This window comes from Lissotriton vulgaris, chromosome 2_2 (assembly GCF_964263255.1).
Source record: "Lissotriton vulgaris chromosome 2_2, aLisVul1.2, whole genome shotgun sequence".
NCBI lineage: Eukaryota > Metazoa > Chordata > Amphibia > Caudata > Salamandridae > Lissotriton > Lissotriton vulgaris.
Window position 1 is genome coordinate 316,977,451 of NC_141688.1, and position 23,198 is coordinate 317,000,648.

At 49.6% G+C, this 23,198-nt stretch overlaps 1 protein-coding gene across 4 annotated transcripts in view; it reads left to right on the top strand.

Annotated features, from left to right (window-relative positions):
• The first annotated feature begins 1,999 nt into the window (after nt 1–1,999).
• LOC147729375 (SPRY domain-containing SOCS box protein 3-like) overlaps nt 2,000–23,198 on the top strand; it is a 138,512-nt gene continuing 117,313 nt past the window's right edge. The window contains exons 1-2 of one of the 4 annotated variants that reach the window (XM_086959668.1): nt 2,041–2,195; nt 2,341–3,068. The gene's annotated coding sequence lies outside the window, so the exon portion shown is untranslated. Of the gene's footprint in view, nt 3,069–23,198 lie in introns of all 4 variants that reach the window. The other 3 variants (XM_086959669.1, XM_086959667.1, XM_086959670.1) reach the window with 3 other exon arrangements.

The window sequence follows — 23,198 nt, forward strand, 5'->3', positions numbered from 1 at the left end:
GTAGCCCCATTATCTTAAGCAACATTTCCTATATATTGACTTTCACGTTTATATGAGTGATTGTCTCTATATAATGTGTGTGTGTTGTAACGCACTCCAAAACTCTGCCCCACATACTGGGATGAGTAACACTATAGAAGAAAGTAAATACACAATGGGAGACGGTCTATGTGAAGATAAGGGGCGCCATTGGAGGGTGGTAGCCAGGCCAGACTGGCCGGACCGGGCATCAGGAGTTTTCTCTGGGACCTGGAATGTGGGGGGGTCCTGGGGGGGGGGAGTATTGTTACCACAAAAAGACCTGCACATTTGCCTAAAGCTGCGCGTATAGTGACAAACCATGGAGTGAATAATTGTCTCAACCTAATATAAATGTATTTTTACTTGTACTTGAGTGGTTGTCCGTTTACTTACTTATATACTGTGGCGCGACCTCCTCTGATGTGTCCTGAATTTTTACACTCACTGTCCTGAATATGCACCAATGCCAGTTGGTCACCCTAATACCTGTAGTAATTATTACTCACCAGTGGGGGGTGTCCACACAGCTGTGAGGGCTTCTCCTCTTGTCATTTGGGCCACCTGGGCCCCTGTAAGGGGCGTGGCTTCCATTTGTGTGCAGGGGCACAGGCATGAATGTTGTGAGAGTCCTCGAGCCTCCCATATCTCACAGACACTCACTGAGGTCAGAGAGAGAACAGGGGTGGGCAGAGGTCAGAGAGCGCAGGGGTGGGCAGAGGTCAGAGAGAGCACGTGGGGTGGGCAGAGGTCAGAGAGCACCGGGTGGGCAGAGGTCAGAGAGAGCACGTGGGGTGGGCAGAGAGCACAGGGTGGGCAGAGGTCAGAGAGAGAACAGGGGTGGGCAGAGGTCAGAGAGCACCGGGTGGGCAGAGGTCAGAGAGAGCACGTGGGGTGGGCAGAGAGCGCATGGTGGGCAGGGGTCAGAGAGAGCACGTGGGGTGGGCAGAGAGCGCATGGTGGGCAGAGGTCAGAGAGAGCACGTGGGGGTCAGAGAGCACAGGGGTGGGTGGGCAGAGGTCAGCGAGAGCACAGGGGGGGCAGAAGTCAGAGAGCACAGGGGTGGGCAGAGGCTAGCGAGAGCACGTGGGGGCCTCCTGCCCCTGTTTGATGAAAGCCCACTGGTCCGACCCCTCTATTCCCCTATCATCCTGGAGTTTCACAGAAAGCGCGCCTTGAAGTGTGTATAGCGCCTCCTACAGCTGGCATGGGACCGCAGCGCCTTAGGATTTGAGTTTGGGGTGCCATGGGGTTCCCCAAGTGGACCCTCGAGAGCTCAAGACCGCCTCCTGGAGGGGGTTGTAACTTAGGGAGGGGGCTGGGGCTGCCTGATAGGACAGGGGAGGAGTCACCCCACCGTGCCTGCACCTCCCGGTTTATTTCTAGCGGTGTTTTTGTAAAGCGCCCACGCAGCCCGCTTCAGGGCGCTAGCACAGGACAAGCGGGGGCTGAAGGGCACGGACGGACGTGTGGGGCGGGGCTGGAGGGGGGAGGGGAGGGGGGGGGGCGCTATAGCGTGGTACAGTCTCTACTGGCCTGGGGCCCTGGGGACACTAGACAACCCCCCCCCCCAGGAGACAGCGGCCCCCCCTCCTGCCCCTGACGCCCCCCAGGGGAAAGCGCCCCCCTCCCCTCCTGCCCCTCCACCCCTCCCCCCCCCGTGCAGAGCCCCCCCCCTCCTGCCCCAGGTCAGTGACAGGGGGCTCCTCAGGGTGACACCGGTCTGTGATGCCACTTCTACCCCCTGTTGGCCCACCTGACCCCCCCCCCCCGACTCGCTCCCGCCGCCCCCCCCCCCCCCCCCGGTCAGCTGCTCCCCCCCCCTCTTCCCCTTTAACACGAGTTGTTTTCTCCAGATCGACTCCGGATTAATTCTTGAAATTCTTGTCCAATCATTGGCATAAACCCGGGGGCTGGGATTATTCTAGTCTCCCATTGGCTGTTACAGGAGGAGCTCCACCAATCAGAGCCTTCGGACTGCCCAGTTCACACTGGGAGCTCCGGGTCTGAAGTTTGAGAGTCAGGGAGGAGCAGGACACTGAGGAGACAACAACAACCCCAGCAACCCAACAACAACTGCAGCCTGACAACAACACAACAACCACCCCAGCCTGAGAACAACAATCCCAGCCAGAGAACAACACAATAACAACCCCAGCCTGAGAACAACAACCCCAGTCTGAGAACAACACAACAACAACCCCAGCCTGAGAACAACACCCCCAGCCTGGGAACAACACAACACAACCAAGAGGCAGAGAGAGGACAAGACACTGAGGAGACAACAACAAGACAACCCCAGCCTGAGAACAACAACCCCAGTCTGAGAACAACACAACAACAACCCCAGCCTGAGAACAACACCCCCAGCCTGGGAACAACACAACACAACCAAGAGGCAGAGAGAGGACAAGACACTGAGGAGACAACAACAAGACAACCCCAGCCTGAGAACAACAACCCCAGCAACCCAACAACACAATCAAGGGGCAGAGAGCAGGATCAGGTGAAACAACAACAACCCCAGCCTGACAACAACAACCCCAGCCTGACAACAACAACCCCAGCTGACAACAACAACTGCAGACTAAGAACAACAACTGCAGCCTAACAGCAACAACCCCAGCACAACAACAACACAAACAAGGGACCCAAGGCACCAGGGGCAGGTGAGACAAAAATTACACCACGACAGGGTGACAATAACACAACAAGGGACCAAAGACATCAGGGGCAGAGAGCAGGAGCATGTGAGACAACAGCAACTCCAACATGACAATAACACAACAATAAAGGAACAACAACACCAGAGGTAGAGAGCAGGAGAGACAACAACAATTACTACAGCACAACAAAAACACAAACAAGGGGCCTAAGGCACCAGTGGCAGAGCAGGAGCAGGCGAGACAACAACTGCAGCACGAGGGAGGAGAGACAACAACAACTCCAGCACAAGAACAACACACACAAGGGACCCAAGGCACAAGGGGCAGAGGCCAGGTGCAGGCTCAGGGACGAAGATCTTCTGGAGGTGACCACCAGTTGGAGAGGTAAGTTGGGATGCCTGGGGATGCTGGCACACTGTTGGTTGGGCCACCCAAGGATGTGGGGCTTCAGGTGCAGAGGTGTTGTTAGGTGTCGGGTTTCTCTTTCCAGCTCCTGTTGCAGTCGGGGAACCCTCCAGAAAGAGGCTGCAAGCTTTGCTGGTGTGTTCGAGGCAGGTCAGACAACACCAGATCTCTGGTCAGAATCGCCAGGGAACCCTCCTTGTGGTGCTGGGCCACCCATACTTGGGCCGAGGGGACGGATGCAGAGTGGTGCAGACTCGTGGATTTGGCCAGAGTCTGTGGGTGAACAAATCCGGTGTTCACGGGAAACAGTCTTTTCTTTGGAAGACAGGGCAGGTCCTCTGGGATTCTTGAGGTTGCTGGCTACAGAACACACCAGAGTTTTGCTTCTGCAGGTTCGAGGTGGGGACAGGCCGGTAGGGCTGGGGCCAAGTCAGTGGGCTCCTCCTCCTCTTAGCTTCGGCACAGCTGTTTGGTCCTTCTTTTCTTTTTGGTCATAGCTTGTCTGAGGAGGCAAGGTTCAGGGGTGCCCCTAAATACTAGATATAGGGGTGTTACAGGTAAGTAAAGGTTGGGACCAATGGGTCCCTTCCTTGGGGTGGGTACACTCCCTATTATATCACCCTCCAGTGGGAGGGGGCTTATGCCTCACTCTGGTTGTCTGGGTCCCCCATTGCAAGATGGCGGGCACTGAGAGTTGTGCTTTAACTCGCCTCCCCCTCCTGAGGGGTGGGGTTGGCAAAGGTGGGCACACTTACCTTCCTCACTTGGTTTTCCAACTGGTTCTCACACCCAAAGTGGGGGTCAGAACCGGTGGGGACCGGTTTCTGAAAGCAGAAAAAGGCCTGGGGGAGCTCACAAAGGCGGCAAGCCTGTGAAGCTTCCCGTTCGTGGACCCTGCCTGTCCTGGGGGAGCTGACTTGGCATCTCGTCCCAGGATGTGCATTGTTTTAGACCCCCGAGAGCAGCAGGCTCTTGACCCAGGGGTCCAGAAACATGTCTGGTGGTGGCAGCTGGTGAACTCCCCACTGGTATAGTGCACCCAGCTAGAGGGGTGACTGACCTATGCCAGGGCAGTGGGTTGTAGGCACGTCACACAGTGAGATGTGCCATGTTGATTCTTTACTTTGATCTGCACTAGAACACGCAGCCTGCAAAGGCAGTGTTTGTGTGTCAGGGTACAGTACCTCTAAGGGTGGCACAATAAGGGCTGCATCCCTTAAAGGTCTTCTCTGGTCACAGTGCCCTGACTACCTGTGGTACCATTTACAAGGGGTGGGCAGAGGTGCCAGAGATGCCAACTGGGGTTTGTCTTCAATGCAGTTTTAGGGAAAGAACACAGGCCCTGAGTACCTGATTGGCAGGAGCCCAGGGCACACTGAGTCAAAGAACATCAGCAATTTATCAAAAAGTGGGGGCAATCACGCAAAAAGAGGGCACTTACTTACACCAGGGACAAAAGACCACAGGGGCGGAGAGAAAGTAAGACAACATCTATAACACAACAATAACACAACCACAAGGGACCAGAGATAACAGGTAGAAGAGAGCAGGAGCAGGTAAGACAACAATTACAGCACAGCAGCACAACAATAAGACAACAAGGGACCAAAGACACCAGGGGAGGAGAGCAGGTGAGGCAACAACTACAACACAACAATAATGTTTGACATAAGCAAAGAGTGCCCCACTAAAAAAAAAACAATTACACAATACATTGTCCAATACGTGTCCACAGTTATTTCCTCAAGTTCTTCGTTTATTCAAAAAGTTAAAACAATTCAAGTTGTCAAAAACAGCTGACACGTTTCATCCAAACAGATGGACTTCTTCAGGGCATCTATGAAATACTCCTAACATCCAGCGTATGGGTGTCGTGTTGGTGCTTAGACCAGCGTAAGAAGCAGAAATATCTTGCCCACTATGATTAATTTAAGGGCAATATATGCTTTATTGTGGTGACAATAGACTATAATCTAAGGTAGTCCGATATGCAATATGCAAAGTTCATACATACACACCCATATATAGGGTGGACCATATAGCAGGGGCAGACGCGGGTTTTCAAACCTTGATAAGCCCGAAACCGCAGCCCAGTCCTGTTCACCTCAAGGAAGTCGTCGGGACTGAAGAGGTCCATCTGTTTGAACGAAACGCGTCAGCTGATTTTGTCAACTTGAATTGTTTTAACTTTTTGAATAAACGAAGAACTTGAGGAAATACCTGCGGACACAGATTGGACAATTTATTGAGTAATTGTTTATTTTTTTGTGGTGCACTCTTTGCTTATGTCAAACATTGTTAATTCCAGTATTGAACTGCACCGCGACAGTTGGTGCGTTTACAGTGTGCACACGCATTCTTTGGGTACTTCCCAATACATGTATAAGAATTAGGGATAGCAGGTCAGGTGCTAGTTTCTTGTAGGGTTTCACTGTCTCAGCTTGTAAATACAACACACCAATAACACAACGAGAAGGGACAAAGACACAAAGGGGTGCAGAGTATGAGGAAGTGAGACAACAGCAACTATAGCACAACTATAACACAGCAAGGGAGCAAAGACAGCAGGGGGCAGAGAGCAGGTGAGCCAAGAACTACAGCTCTACAATAACACAAAAGCGACCAACAACAGGGGGCGGAAAGCAGGAGCAGTTGAGACAGCAACAACTAAAGCACAACAATAGCACAACAACAAGGGACCACAGACACCATGGGGCAGAGAGTAGGAGCAGTGAGACAACAGCAACAACAACAACAACAACAACTACAGCACATCAGCATGCCAATAACACAACAACAAGGGATCAAAGACACCAGGGGGTAGAGAGCAGGAGCAAATGAGACAATAACAACTACAGCACAATAATAACACAACAAGGGACCCAAGGCGCTAAGGGGAAGAGAGCAGGTAAGGCAACAACTACAGCACAACAATAGCACACTAAGGGACCAAAGACACTAGATGGCGGACAGCAGGCAAGACAACAACAGCAGCACAACAATAAGGAACAAGGGACCAACTCCCCCAGGGGAACAGAGCAGGAACAGGTACGAAAACAACAATTACAACACAACAAGGGACCAGAGACACCAGGGGCGGAGAGCTGGAACTGGTGAGACAACAACTACAGCACAACAATAACACAACAAAGGGCCAAAGACATCAGGGAGTGTAGAGCACGAGCAGGCGAGACAACAACAAACACAGCACAACAATAAGACAACAAGGGAGCAAAGACACCAAGGGGCAGAGAGTAGGAGTAGGTGAGATGACAACAACTGCAGCACGACAATAAAACAACAACAAGGGGCCAAAGACACCAGGGGGCAGAAAGCAGGAGCAGATGATACAACAGACAACTACAGCACAACAATAATACAACAAGGAACCTGAGGCACCAGAGGGCAGAGAGCAGGTAAGACAACTACAGCGCAACAATAACACAGCACAACAAGGGATAAACGGCAGTGGAGCGAAGAGCAGGAGTAGGTGAAACAACAATAACTACAGTACAACAACAACACAACAAGGGGCAAAAAACACTAGGGGCAGGAGCAGGTGAGACAAGAAATACAGCAGAACTATAACACAACAAGGAGGACCAAAGATACCAGGGGCGGAGAGCAGGTAAGACCACAACAGCAGCACAATAACAACACAACAAGGAACCAACGGCAACAGGTGGGCAGAGAGCAGGAGCGGGTGAGACAACAGGGGGATCATTGACACCAGAGGATGGAGAGCAGCTAAGACAACCACTACATCACAACCACAACACGACAAGTGACCAGAGTCACCAGGTGGCGGAGAGCAGGTGAGACAACAAAAACAGCACAACAGCATGACAATAACACAACAAGTGACCAGAGTCACCAGGGGGCTGAGAGCAGGTGAGACAACAACTACAGCACAACAGCATGACAATAACACAACCAGAGGGTGGAGAGCAGGTACAGGCCTCGAAAAATTGGAAAAATGTGATTAGACCTGCAGATATAGTAACTGGAATAATCTATTCGACCTAACTGTAATGCCCCTGACCCAAATACGCTTCTCAAATTTTGTGATCCTAAGCAAATATTTTATTTCACCCAACCACCTTTCCCTTCATTACCATAAAAAGACCACTTTGAAATATGTGAGTTCAGTATGTCCGCGATGCAAAAACCTCTTTTGACTCATTAATAGGCTGAACATTTGCACCGTGTATAATAAAAATATAGCCTATACACATAGTATGCATGACCCCTGATTTGCCTCTAGGGGCCACATGTACAACCAAGACATTTTGCGCATTCCTAATTGCTCTATTTTGCAACTCGCAATTAGTAACTCGCAAAATGCGATGTACTAATGTGTCTCTGAAACATTTAGCAAATTCCAATGGGGTCGCAATAGACCTACCTCATCAATATTCATGAGGTAGGTTGCAATTTGCGACCCAGTGGCATTTACTAAACACACGGGGATGGTGGCCTGCTGAGGACAGCAGACCACCAGGTCTGTGTTTGCTTTTGAATAAAGCAACATTTTTTTGGTTTAATGCTTCCTTTAAGGAAAGCGGGATGCGTCTCAAAAATAAAAATGAAATGTTTCAGTTTCATTTTTTTTAAGAGTAGTGTCTGCTCTTAAAAAACGTTTACGCTCCCATTCACAAAGTACAAGGGGTCCCCTGGTAACAACTTCCTGTTTGTGACTGGCTTACCACCTACTTGAAGTAGGCAGTAAACTGCGAAAGTTTAGCTACAGCTTTCTGGTCGCAAAACATTCATACATGCCATTGCCACTTGCTATTAGGAAGTAACGCCTTTGGCACGCCTCCTCCTAATGTTGACTCGCAAACCCTATTTTGTGAGTTGGTAATAGGATACTGACTCGCAAAATAGGGTTAGTACATGCTAAAAGGCTCTTTAGTGGTCGCACACGGCCCGATTCTCCTTTTATTACCGCTAAAACCCAGTCGCAGCTGCTACCGTAAGGGGCTGGTTGGGTATGGGAGTTAATTAGTAAATATTTAAAACACTTACCTTCTACTGGCCGGCAGGCTGCGCATCCCTTGCGACTCTTCCTTCTTCCTCTGCACTTTGGCTGGCAGCAGGAAGCACCCGGCACTCAGGGTCCCCAGAGCCAATCACAACGCTGCAATGCAATGTAGAATTGTGATTGGTCTGAGTGCTGTGGATTGGCACTCTGACTCAAACAGGGAGCCTGGGCATGTTCCTGACCAGGGCGTGTAATGCAGCCTGGTAAGAACATGCAAAGTGCGCATGAACAGTTTAGTCGGCCCAAGAGGGCCGGACAAACAGTTTATGCGCACTTTGAGAGTGTAACCCACTCCTCTCCTGGCCAGCCCTGCCCGCCTCACTCTGCACACAGGCGGCATTCAAGAGGAAAAATAACGTGACAATAACGGTGCCTCATTGTCATTTTATTGTTCCTTTTTGCTTAGGGGGGCAGCGCTCCTCCGTCTTAGTGGAGGAGCCGCCACTGCTCAAACCTATCGTACATGTGGCCCTTAGTTCTCTAATAGCATTGTCATCGGGCCAGCAATATTTCTCAGTCTATATTTAAAAACTCTCACTTATAATACATATTTTAGTAAAGCATGATGTGGTCGTGCACTGTCTTTTACTGACAGATTTCTTTACATTGAATGGCCAGAACCTTTCCCACTGACATGCAGGTTTACTGATACAACTATGTAGGTGCGAACAAGAATGGTTTCAGCAAATATTTATCATTTGCGCCGCACCAAGTAAGTATTCTGATTTGTTTTGATCATATTAATCTTGGTTTCCATCTAACTTCAGAATTACAAAAAAAAGTGCTTTCTGAGCTACTGAAATATATTTTGAAACATTTGTAGAGTTCCTTTACCAGCTCTTTAAATGTCGCGCGCCCCGCACGGTCGACCTTGACTTGTTATTATTATTTAGAGCGAGTTTACCCCAGGCGCTGTGCTCTGTCCTCCCCTCCGCTGCCATTTTGTTTATGTTGTTGTCCTCGTCAGCCCGCCCCGCCTCCCAGCTGAGACGCCCTCCCACTCAGCTTATACAGCGCTCCCGTAGCAGGAAGCGCTGTGATCCCCTCGCTGCTGCGCACTGAGAGGTCGCTCCCCTAGTCTCTCCTGAGAGACCTGGTATCGTTTGCTGCCTGCATTTCAATTTGCTTTCTTCGTGTGTTGCCTGCACTGTTGTTGTTCATATTGTAGCGCTTCGCCTCGCGCCCACGTGTTGCCTGCCTCTGTTGCTGCTAGCGCTTTGCATCGCCTCCACTGCCTTGACTTGTTATTATTATTTAGAGCGAGTTTACCCCCGGCGCTGTGCTCTGCCCTGACCTCCGCTGCCATTTTGTTTATGTTGTTGTCCTCGTCAGCCCGCCCCACCTCCCAGCTGAGACGCCCTCGCCCCTCCCCCTCCACTATCCATATATGACAGGAGTTCCCGCTCGCAGCGTCCACGCGCAGCGACCGCGCCCAATCCGCGCCGAAGGTGCGCCAAAGGTAAGCCCGTCTACGCCCGTCCGCGCCTGGACCGCGCCCAGCGCCAGACCCCCTGGCCCCCGTCCCTCCCAGCCCCCCCGCATTACCTACGATGCCGCCACCCTCCTAGCCCTTAACCCCGGTCGAGCCCCCAACTGCGTCCAAGCCGCCCCTGGACAAACCCATGGCCCTTTCTCCTGCTTCTCCTGCAAATTCAGCGGCACCGACAACATCTCCGCTACGACCACACCACAGATTCCCGACCCCAACCACCTACAATGCATCCTTCTCAACACCCGATCGGTCCACAGGCACGCCATTGACCTATGGAATCTACTAGACACCATTTCTCCGGACATCGCCTCCTTACGGAAACATGGATGAATGCTTCCTCCGCACCAGACATCACCATTGCCATCCCTGAAGACTATAAGATCACTCGCAAAGACCGTACCAGCCACACAGGAGGAGGAATCGCTATCGTCCATAAGAAATCTATTCGCATCTCAACCAGCTCTGACGCCAACCTCACCAACTCCGAACACCTTCACTTCCAGATCCACATCAACCCCAAAACCACACTCAGAGGCACCCTCCTCTACAGACCACCAGGACCCCGCGCAAAATTCAGTGAAGACATCACGGACTTCATCACCCCACACGCGCTCCCCTCCAAAGACTACATCCTTCTGGGAGACCTCAACTTCCACCTTGAAAAGATCAACGACCGCAACACCGCCACCCTCGTGGACAACCTCGCCAACCTCGGACTTAAACAACTAGTCACTTCCCCCACCCACATCGCAGGTCACACACTCGACCCCATCTTCACATCCAGCAATCATGTCTCCTCCAACCACACCCTGGACCTCCTCTGGACTGACCACAGCTGCGTTCACTTCACCTACAGCAAACCAAAACCCAGCATCCACCTCCAACCTACCCTGCAAAGAAACTGGAACAAAATCACCACGGACCAAATCTCCGCATCGCTCCTTCGAAACACCCCAGCCCTCTCTTCTAACGCTAATGAAGCCGCCGCCAACCTCACCCTATGGTTATCCAACACCGCCGACACCTTAGCACCACTGAAAAAACGTCAAAGCAAACCTGGCAGCAAGAAGGCCTCATGGTTCAACGATGATCTCAAGAAGTCCAAGAAACTCTGCCGCTCCCTTGAAAAGGCCTGGAAAAAAGACCCAACCACTAGCACCAAGGACGCCTTCAAAAACGCCACCCGCACTCACCACCAACTAATCCGAAAAGCCAAGAAAACAGCATTCAAGGATCGACTTGACAACAACGCCCACAACAGCAAGGAACTTTTCAACATCGTCAAGGAATTTTCCAATCCCTCGGCCAACTCCAACGACATCACCCCCTCTCAAACCCTCTGCGACTCCCTAGCCTCATTTTTCCACAACAAGATTGCTGACATCCACAACAGCTTTGACAACCAACCCGGAAACCAACCCACCCTACCATTTGCTGATCATCTTCCCCCCGTGAACACCCTTAACGACTGGAACCCAATCTCCACTGAGGACACCATCCGCCTGATGAACTCCATCCACTCAGGATCCCCCACAGACCCATGTCCTCACCACATCTTCAACAAAGCAGACTCCGCCATAGCACCGCACCTCCGAGACGTCATCAACTGCTCCTTCAACTCCGCCACCTTCCCGGAAGACTGGAAACACGCTGAACTCACCGCCCTTCTGAAAAAACCCACAGCGGACCCCACCGAACTCAAAAATTACCGCACCATCTCGCTTCTTCCATTCCCGGCCAAAGTCATCGAGAAAGCTGTCAACAACCAGCTCGCCGCCTTCCTCGAAGCCAACAAATCCCTCGACCCCTCACAATCTGGCTTCCGAGCAAAACACAGCACTGAGACCGCCCTCATCGCAGCAACAGACGACATTCGAACTCTACTGGACAATGGGGACACAGTCGCCCTCATCCTCCTCGACCTCTCCGCAGCCTTCGACACAGTCTGCCACAGCACCCTTTTACAACGCCTCAATAACATCGGAATCCAAGGAAAAGCACTTGAATAGATCACCTCGTTCCTCACCGGAAGAACCCAGAGAGTCCGCCTTCCACCATTCAAGTCCGAGGCCTCTGAAGTCATCTGCGGCGTACCACAAGCATCCTCACTCAGTCCCACCCTCTTCAACGTATACATGAGCCCCCTCGCGGCCATCGCACGCCAACACAACCTCAACATCATCTCTTACGCGGATGACACTCAACTGATCCTTTCTCTCACCAATGACCCCAGCACCGCCAAAACCAACCTACACGAAGGAATGAAAGAAGTTGCCGAATGGATGAAACAAAGCCGTCTGAAACTGAACTCAGACAAAACAGAAGTCCTCATCTTAGGTACATCCCCCTCTGCATGGGACGACTCCTGGTGGCCGGAAGCCCTCGGAAAAGCACCCATCCCGACAGACCACGCTCGGAACCTAGGCGTCATCCTGGATTCTTCACTCTCAATGAACAGACAAGTCAGCGCCGTATCCTCTTCCTGCTTCAACATTCTTCGCATGCTCAGAAAAACATTTCGCTGGATCCCCTCCGAAACAAGGAAAACAATCACCCATGCTCTGGTCACGAGCCGACTGGACTACGGAAACACCCTCTACGCAGGTGCTACCGCAAAACTCCAGAAGAAACTCCAACGAATCCAAAACGCCTCAGCCAGGCTCATATTAGACATCCCACGCAACGAACACATCTCTGGTCACCTTAAAGACCTCCACTGGCTACCCGTCAATAAGAGGATCACTTTCCGACTGCTTACCCACGCACACAAATCACTCTACGACATCGGACCAGAATGCCTCAACTCACGACTGTCCTTCTACACCCCCTCCCGCCAACTACGTTCCTCCAGCCAAGCCCTCGCCACTGTACCTCGCATCAACAAGACCACCATGGGAGGCAGATCCTTTTCTTACCTAGCTGCTAGAACATGGAACTCACTCCCGCTTACCTTCGCCTTACCCAGAACCACCTAGCATTCAGAAAGCAACTTAAAACGTGGATATTTGACAAGTAATCCTCCTCCCCCTCCTAAGCGCCTTGAAACCCTCTGGGTATGTAGTGCGCTATATAAATTCTATGACTTGACTTGACTTGACCTCCAGCTAATCCGCCTACTTCGCAGTCAGAGTAAGAAAGGATAAGAACAATCTGAAGGATAAGATAAGCCATTACTTTTCAGAAGACATACCCTGGCATGTGACCCCTGTCTTTAGTATTAAATCTGTTTATTGACAGATAAAGATACACACGTACATCGTACCTTGCAATATGTGACCATGACAGAGGTATGACGGAAGGCAACGTAGGAATTTTTTTTTTTTACAATAGCGTAAATCAGGTACAACATAGCTATGAGGCCACTGCCGTGGTCGAAGGGTCTGTCTGAGTAAACATGTGAGTATCCAAACGCGAAAACAGTAACTGACCCCTGTCTTTAAATGCCCAGCAGATCTGGCAATATAAAAACAAGATGTGAAGGCATCATAATTGGTCGTTCAGTTTCTGAATGAACAGAACATGTGTTCTTTGCAGCTCCCCAGACGGGGCCAGTAGGCGCTATAAATAGCTCCACTTGATAAAATCTGACTCACCATAGTGAGTGGGCGAGTAGATTTCTCAAGCCCTGAGGTTAGGCAACAAGAACAGCAGTAACACAACAAGGGAATAAAGACAGCAGGGGGTGCAGAGCACAAGCAGGCGAGACAACAACAACTAGAGGACAACAACACAAAAGGAACCTAAGGCATCAGGGACAAACATTAAGAGCAGGTGAGACAACAAACACAGCACAACAAGAAACCAAAGACACAGAGGGGCGGAGACCAGTAAGGACAACCACTACAGCACACAAGTGACCAGACCCATCAGGGGCGGAGAACATGTGAGACAACTACAGTACAACAGCATGACAATAACATAACAACTTGGCAAAGACACCAGGGGGCAGAGCAGAGACCAGGCAGGACAGCAGCACAACTACAGCACAACATGAGACCAACGACGCCAGGGGGTGGAGAACAGGTGAAACAACAACTAGAGCACAACAGCACAGCAATAACACAACAAGGGATCAAAGACACCGGGGGGGGGGGGCATAGAGCCTGTAAGACGACAACAGTACAACAATAAAACAAGAAACCAAAGACACCAGGGGGCGCAGTGCAGGAGCAGGTAATACAACAATAAAGAAACAACAATGGTCCCTGGCAGGGAAACACGTGAAAGCAGTATAAATATAGACTCAGTCAGTTCTATATTGTTGAAGACATGCCCAGCCGGGCAGTGGTCCTCAAAATTTATATTTAGATCAAAGTATATAAGACGCAGTAATACCTATAGTAATAGTAATATTCACACACGGGGGGCACAAGCCTGTACCCAACCACACAAATATATAGACAAGGACATACATAAAGGGCTTGCAAGGCAAAAACAATCTCTGCAAAATTCCAATTTCACACAGAGAATTTCTTATAGGTACCATCACATAGTATTGTATAGTCAATCATTTCTACAGGTATATGGTACACAGTAGGTCGACAACGTTTCGGACCCCCTTACTAAATGATGGGGTCCATCATCAGGACAAACAAATAATTGCCTTAAAGATTTATAAGCCTCTTTTAGCCAAAGGGCATATGGTATGCGGGCTTACATCAGAGCGCGCAAGTAGGTAGATGAGACAGGACCGGGTTAACCACGTTTTTCCAAATGGGTTGGTCAGTTACTCAAAATTTTTCAAGAATCCAAGGGCGGGGGAGGTTAGTTTCCGTTTCCGCAGTACCTTGTTCGCCGGAAAATGCCGGAGGGCACAGTAGTGCATTGGGGTCCTGGAACCAGGATAGCCGGGTCAGTGGGCAACACGCGATTTCCTGGTCGTTGCCGACTGACCCGGCTATCCTGGTTCCAGGACCCCAATGCGCTACTGCGCCCTCCGGCATTTTCCGGCGAACAAGGTACTGCGGAAACGGAAACTAACCTCCCCCGCCCTTGGATTCTTGAAAAATTTTGAGTATGTATGTCCTTGTCTATATATTTGTGTGGTTGGGTACAGGCTTGTGCCCCCCGTGTGTGAATTGTTGAAGGTATTACTGCTTCTTATATACTTTGATCTAAATATAAATTTTGAGGACCACTGCCCGGCTGGGCATGTCTTCAACAATATAGAACTGACTGAGTCTATATTTATTCTGCTTTCACGTGTTACCCTGCCAGGGACCATTGTTGTTTCTTTATAATTGAGCTCCCCGAGGTCCCTCGCTGATACTAATTGGGGTCCCCTTGTTGTTTAAATAGGTAATACAACAATAACACAAGGGCCCAAAGACACAAGGGACGGAGGGCAGCGAGGACAACAACGCGAACAACCTTACAATATACAATAACTCGACATAATGTACCCGAGAGTGTAGGAGGATAGAGCACACGCAGGTAAGACAACCACAGCACAATAATAACACCACAAGGGATCAAAGACACCAGGGGGCGGAGAGCTGCAAGTACAATAACACAACATAATTTTAGTCTAAAGTGCAGGAGGATGGCGAACACACAGGAGGGAAGAAGGGGGGGCGGATAAGACAACAATAACACAACTGCACAATACAACCTAAGCATTCAGGAACATGACACAGGACCAGAGAGGGGCGCAGGGCCGGAGCAGGGAAGAAATCAACACAACAACAGTAACATGCGAAAGCACACCACTACAGGGTTTAAGAGCAGAGAGCAGGAGCCAGGAAGAGAAGAACAACTGCACAACCACACAGGGATAAAATACTGCGACACAGCAAGAGGCCAAGTGCACAGGAGAACCGATCACAGGCGCACACAGGTGCAGTGACAGCCTCTGTGCCAACCCGCTCTCTCCTGAGACTTGTTCTGGGTTCGCAGCGCGGGGTGGGCTGCAAGCATGAACCCAGCAGGGGGGTTGTCGTGTACACAGCACGCAGCATGCAGGAATTACTCAGGACGCTGATCGTGTGTGTGAAGGTATTTCTTTATTTCTGCATCTCGTCAGTCCGTCAGGGCACGTCTGTCCTCGTCCTCTTCCTACTGTACAATGTCCTTTCCTGTCCCTCGACAGGAAGTGGTGTCCGGTGACCTGGTCACCACCCTGTGACCCACAGGGTCCTAGCGTCCAGCGTCTGTCGTCTGTCGTGGCCATCACATCTCCCCCCTTGTCACAACAAATACTTTCCCCATGCACAAGTCCTGGCAATACTATCCACACTGTGGAAAGCTTGTGAGAGAGAGCAAGAGAGAGGGAGAGAGAGAGAGAGAGAGAGAGAGGGAGAGAGAGAGAGAGAGAGAGAGAGAGAGAGAGAGAGAGAGAGAGTCTCTACATTTCTTCTATCAGTCTCTTTGTCTTTTTGCACTCTCTTCTTGGTCTTTGTTCTCCACTCTGTTCTGGTCCTCCACCTTCTTCTTTGTGTGTTGTCACTTCTCCATTTGTTCCTTGCTCTCTTTCCTCCACTTCCGGTGTTGTTATTGCTCTTTCTCCTTCTTCTATTTTGAACTCCTTGAAGTGTGAGCTGTTTCTTGTTATCTTCCGATGGTCTGAGACCGCGGTCACCATTGACCCGTTTACTCCAGTCACTACCAGCGGATCTTTTGAAAAAGGGCTGTCTGATTTTCTTTGCTGTGTTTGCTTCACTATTAATAAGTCTCCTTCCTTTAGTTGATGTTCAGCTGCATGTCTCTTTTTGTCAGCATATTCTTTCATTTTCTTTTTCTCTTTGTCGTCTCTTTCTGCGATCTCTTGTCTGTTGGTGTCTGCTATGGCTTCTCTCTGTGGTAGCCTTGTTTTGCTTGTTCTTCCTAACACCAGTTCTGCTGGACATCTGCCCGTGGTGCTGTGAGGGGTGTTCCTGTAATCTCGTAGTACCTGACACAGCGCTTGTCCAATGGAGATCTGTGTCAATTTTGCTCGCTGGATGGCTCTTTTGATGGTCCCCATAAATCGTTCTGCCATTCCGTTGGCTTGTGGCCACAGTGGAGTTATTTTCCTGTGTTTGATCCCCAGGGAGTCCATGAACCTGCGGAATTCTTCTCCTGAAAATGGAGGACCATTGTCTGTTTTCAGTGTTTGTGGTGAGCCCCAGGCAGCAAATATGTCGTCCAGCACTGGTAAGGTGGCATTTGCCGATGTCGATGACACTTCCCTCACTATTGGGAATCTCGAAAATTCGTCAATGACTACCAGCAGGTACTTTCCAGTCTCCAGTGGCCCATAGAAATCTGCCGCTAGTTCGGTCCATACTGCTACTGGCAGTTCCGACATCCTCAACGGTGTGGGCTTGCTGGATGATCCAGTTACTTGACAGGTGTGACATTGTGACACTTATTCCTCCACCATGCTGTCTAGTCCTGGGAACCACACTCTTTCTCTCAACATCTTCTTGGTCGCTACTATTCCTCTATGTGATTCATGTGCTATCTTGATTGTTCTCTTCCTTAGTCGATGTGGTATTACAATCCTTGAACCTCTCATCAGGACTCCGTTCTCTGTCTCCGACAATTCTTCGCCTATCTTTTTGAACGCCAACAGTTCTTCTTTGTCAACCCCTTCTTCTGTGACGGTGTTGTTGTTGATGTGTCTCCATCTCTGTAGCCTCACTATCGTTCTTATTGTCTTCATTGTCGGATCTCTTTTTGTCTCTCGCTCCAGTTCTTCACTTGTTATTGACGCTGGAGTGTTTTGTTTCACGATGAAGTTTAGGTACTCTTCTGCCATTGTGGTACCACCATTCCGATACGGGAGCGGGTGTCGCGACATGTAGTCGGCTGGGTTTTGGTCTTTGCCTGGTTTGTGTATTATTTTGAAGTTATAGTCCATCAGCCTTATTCCCCACCTTTCTATTCTTGGTGGTATTTTCGCTTTTGGGTTGCCATAGATAGTCACTAGCGCTTGGTGGTCTGTCACTATTGTGAATGGTTTTCCATATATGAACATGTGGTAGTGCTCACATGCCCATACTACCGCCAAGCTCTCCTTCTCTGGTTGAGAGTAGGCTCTCTCAACATCGGACAGGCTTTTGCTTCCGTATGCTACTATTTGTCGAGGTGAATCTTTCCCAGGTTTGTGTTGTGCTAGTATTGCGCCCAGGCCTACCGGGCTGGCGTCTACTGTTAGTTCTGTGCATAGGTTCGGGTCGAAGTACGCTAAGTGGTCTACTGCCGTCACTGACGCTCTTATCTCTTCAAACGCTTTGGTGCACTCTGTGGTCCATTCGAATGGGTGTCCTTGTTTTGTCAGTTCTCTCAATGGTGTGCTCACCGTTGCAAAGTCTTTTATGTACCTCGCGCAGTAGCTGGCAAGGCCAAGAAACGAGCGCACATCGGCGACGTCCTTTGGTTTACTCGTTTTTTCGAGCGTGTCTATCTTACTCCTGTCTGGCCTCATTCCTTTTCGTGAGAATATGTGTCCAAAAAACACTAGTTCTTCTCTTCCCAGCTCGCATTTCTTCTCGTTTACTGTCAGGCCCACCTCTACTAACCGTGAGCATACTTCCCTCAGTGCCGTGTCATGTTCTCCGTCTGACTTCCCAAAGACCAGAATGTCATCGCTGTAGTTTAGACTGTTCGTTATCGGTCTTATTATCTGCCTGATCGTTTCTTGGAATATTTCTGCTGCTGAAGATATTCCAAAGCTCAGCCTTTTGTAGCGAAACAGTCCGAGGTGCGTTGAGAAGGTCGTTATGTATCTGGATTGCTCATCTAGCTCCAATTGATGATATCCCTTGCACAGGTCTAGTTTGGAAAATTTTCTCATTCCTGTCAGGCAGCTTATCATGTCGTCCAGATGTGGCCCTGGGTGCCTTTCTCTTTCGATGGCTGTGTTTGGTACTCTCATGTCCACACAGATTCTTATCTGCGTAGTGTCTTTCTTTGGTACAGCCACTATTGGGGACACCCATGGCGTTGGTCCTTCTGCGGGCTCAATGATGTCCTGTGCCAGTAAGGCCTTTATTTCTTCCTCCACTTGAGGTTGTAGATGTATTGGTACCCTTCGGTGGTGCTGTGCAACTGGCCTGACAGCCTCATTTATGTGTAGTGTTATTTGTTTTCCTTTTAGCTTTCCTAGTCCTTCCGTTAGTTTCGGGAATTCCTGTAGTATGCTCTCTTTTTCTGACATGTGATACATCATTTTCAGTAGTCCCATTACTTTTGCCGTTACATTGCTTAGTAGACATGGTGCTGGAATGTCTCCTCGTAACACATGTATTTCTTCTACGACAGTCTTGCCTTTGTCCGTCATGGTGTCCGTGAATTTTCCCATGTTGGTTACAGGATTTTGTGCACCCCATGTAAATACTCTTACACTTGATGGTTGTAGCGGCGGCTTCTTCTTCATCTTGTCATATTCTGTGGCACACATGATGTTGCACGTGGCTCCGCTGTCCAGTACAAATTGTGTTTGATGGGGCCCTACTTCAATTGTCACCCAATCCGTCTTCTTTATTGACTTCCTGTCTATTAGCCTGATATGTTCCTCTTCATGCCCTTCGTCCGTGGTCATGAGATATAGGCGTTCTACTTTTCTTGTTGTTTCTTCCTCTTCCTCTTCTTCTCCTGATTCCCCCGACGAGCTCCTCTCCGTCGCTTCCATGTGCTGTACATGTTTTGTTGTTGTTGTTCTTGGCTTTCCTGGCCTGCCACGTTCACTTTTGAATTGTCCACCTTGGCACATAGTAGCAAAATGGTTGCTTCTGTTGCATTTTCTGCACGTTTGACCAAATGCTGGGCATGGTCCTCTGTGAGGGAATTCCAGGCCGCACCTGTAGCATTGGGAACTTTGTTTCTTCGCCGCTTGTTCCTTGTGTCCTCCTTTCCAGTTCCCTTTCTTGCCGGTGTCTGCCATTCTATGTATTTGTTCTCCCTTTCGATCCATCTGTTTCGCTTGTATCATCGCTCTTGCTTCTGCCCTCGCAAGATCTAGAATTTTTTTCTACAGTGATCGGTTCTTTTAGTAGTCTTGTGCGAAATTCCGTGTCTCGGCAGCCTTCTATCAGTTTGAGGCGAAGTGCCTGTTCGTTGTCGTATTTTTCAAATTCGCAATGTGCTACTAGCTTTCTCAGCCTCGTTGCAAAGTCATCCATTGACTCTTCTGGCTGCTGATATGCCATGTGAAAAGAATATCTCTCAAAGTCGACGTTTCTTTGCGGGTCGAACTTGGCCGTCAGACACTTTATTAATTTCTCATAGGTTTCTAGTTCACTCTGTGGCAGTGTTATGAGGAGGTCATCCACCTCATCCCCCACTAGGTTTAAGAATAGATCTAACTTTTTTTCATTCACCACGTCAGTCGCCTTCATGTATCGTTCAAATTTTATGATCCACTTTTCCCACCGGATGCCCACTTGTGGCTCCGATACAACGAAAGGCACTGGTCTGCGGTATTGTGCACTCTGTGAATTTGTGTCTGGCATTTTCTTTAAACTCTTTTATTTCGAGCTATTTCTGTTGATATCTTTGCTCCTTTATTTCTTTCTTTAATATTCTTGTCTTATGGTGACAGTGTTGTCCCTTTTTCCGTCTTTTTGGTGCACAGGACACAATGTTTAGCCTTTATCTCCTATTCCTTGTCTTTGCCTGTGCTTTGTTTCTCCTTTTTTCTTGCAATCGGCACTTTTTCTCCTTTTTTCGACCTTTTCCTGACTTTAAAATGGCCGCCCAATTTTCCTGCTCGCTGATTGGCCCTCGCGCCTGACTCAAAAATGGCCGCCGAGACTCTCGCGAGACTTCTTAGCCAATCCGAGCACTGCCTGACTTCAAAATGGCCGCCGCGCTTATTCTTCGTTTCTATTGGCTCTCACGCCTGGCCCCAATATGGCCGCCGAGACTCTCGCGCGAGCTCGCGCTGGCTTTTCAGCTCTTCGAACTTCGCGCTCTTGTTGCTGGCGCTTACCGGCTTTGTTGCTTCTTTCTTTTGCGGCGGTCGGGGTGGGCTCCCACGTCGCTGCTGATTTCTGGAAGGCGCTTCACTCTTCCCTCTTCCTTTTTGCTGCAACGCGATCCAGGGTGGGCTCCTGGTTTCAAATCGCGATTTCTGCACGCAGGGACCGGATCCCACCTTCGTCGCCAGATGTCGTGTACACAGCGCGCAGCATGCAGGAATTACTCAGGACGCTGATCGTGTGTGTGAAGGTATTTCTTTATTTCTGCATCTCGTCAGTCCGTCAGGGCACGTCTGTCCTCGTCCTCTTCCTACTGTACAATGTCCTTTCCTGTCCCTCGACAGGAAGTGGTGTCCGGTGACCTGGTCACCACCCTGTGACCCACAGGGTCCTAGCGTCCAGCGTCTGTCGTGGCCATCACAGGGGTGAGGAGTGGGATCAGCTGTGGTAGACAGTGCCCCCCTGGACCATACGTCACCCTCTTATCAGAGCGAGCAGCCCTGTCCCATACGCCACCCTCTTATCAGAGTGAGCAGCCCTGTCCCATACGCCACCCTCTTATCAGAGTGAGCAGCCCTGTAGACACGGCCTCCCGGCCAAGACAGGCTCTCTGGGGTGCAGCCCCGGGGCGAGCGGTACAGCTCTCCTCTGTCTGCGCACAAACAGCTCTACAAACATGTGCAGGACGAGCAGCCCTCTGACCTGTCTGTCTCCCATGACACTGCAGCCCGTCCTGTCAGGATTCATCGCGTGGGGGTGGGAAGGAGGAGTGCTAACCATGCACAGCACAAACAGCTCACAACTAACCATGCACAGCACGAACAGCTCACAACTAACCTGCACAGCTCACTACTAACCATGCACAGCTCACTACTAACAACGAACAGCTCACAACTAACCATGAACAGCTCACTACTAACCATGCACAGCACGAACAGCTCACAACTAACCATGCACAGCTCACTACTAACAACGAACAGCTCACAACTAACCTTGCACAGCTCACTATAAACCATGCACAGCTCACTACTAACAACGAACAGCTCACAACTAAACATGCACAGCTCACTACTAACAACGAACAGCTCACAACTAACCATACACAGCTCACTACTAACAATGAACAGCTCACAACTAACCATGAACAGCTCACTACTAACAACGAACAGCTCACAACTAACCATGAACAGCTCACTACTACGCATGCAACGAACAGCTCACAACTAAACATGCACAGCTCACTACTAACAACGAACAGATCACAACTAACCATGCACAGCTCACTACTAACAACGAACAGCTCACAACTAACCTTGCACAGCTCACTACTAACAACGAACAGCTCACAACTAACCATGAACAGCTCACTACTAACAACGAACAGCTCACAACTAACCATACACAGCTCACTACTAACAATGAACAGCTCACAACTAACCATGAACAGCTCACTACTAACAACGAACAGCTCACAACTAACCATGAACAGCTCACTACTAACCATGCACAGCACAAACAGCTCACAACTAACCATGCACAGCTCACTACTAACAACGAACAGCTCACAACTAACCTTGCACAGCTCACTACTAACAACGAACAGCTCACAACTAACCATGAACAGCTCACTACTAACAACGAACAGCTCACAACTAACCATACACAGCTCACTACTAACAACAAACAGCTCACAACTAACCATGCACAGCTCACTACTACCAACGAACAGCTCACAACTAACCTTGCACAGCTCACAACTAACCGTACACACCTCACAACTAACCATGCACAGCTCACTACTAACAACGAACAGCTCACAACTAACCATGCACAGCTCACAACTAACAACGAACAGCTCACAACTAACCATGCACAGCTCACTACTAACAACGAACAGCTCACAACTAACCATGCACAGCTCACTACTAACAACGAACAGCTCACAACTAACCATGAACAGCTCACTACTAACAACGAACAGCTCACAACTAACCATGCACAGCTCACTACTAACCATGCACAGCTCACAACTAACCATGCACAGCTCACTACTAACCATGCACAGCTCACTGCTAACAACTAACAGCTCACTACTAACCATGCACAGCTCACTACTAACCATGCACAGCTCACTACTAACAACGAACAGCTCACAACTAACCACGCACAGCTCACTACTAACAACGAACAGCTCACAACTAACCATGCACAGCTCACTACTAACAACAAACAGCTCACAACTAACCATGCACAGCTCACTACTAACAACAAACAGCTCACTACTAACCATGCACAGCTCACTACTAACAACTAACAGCTCACTACTAACCATGCACAGCTCACTACTAACCATGCACAGCTCACTACTAACAACGAACAGCTCACAACTAACCATGCACAGCTCACTACTAACAACGAACAGCTCACTACTAACCATGCACAGCTCACTACTAACAACGAACAGCTCACTACTAACCATGCACAGCTCACTACTAACCATGAACAGCTCACAACTAACCATGCACAGCTCACTACTAACCATGAACAGCTCACAACTAACCATGCACAGCTCACAACTAACAACGAACAGCTCACAACTAACCATGCACAGCTCACTACTAACAACGAACAGCTCACAACTAACCATGCACAGCTCACTACTAACAACGAAC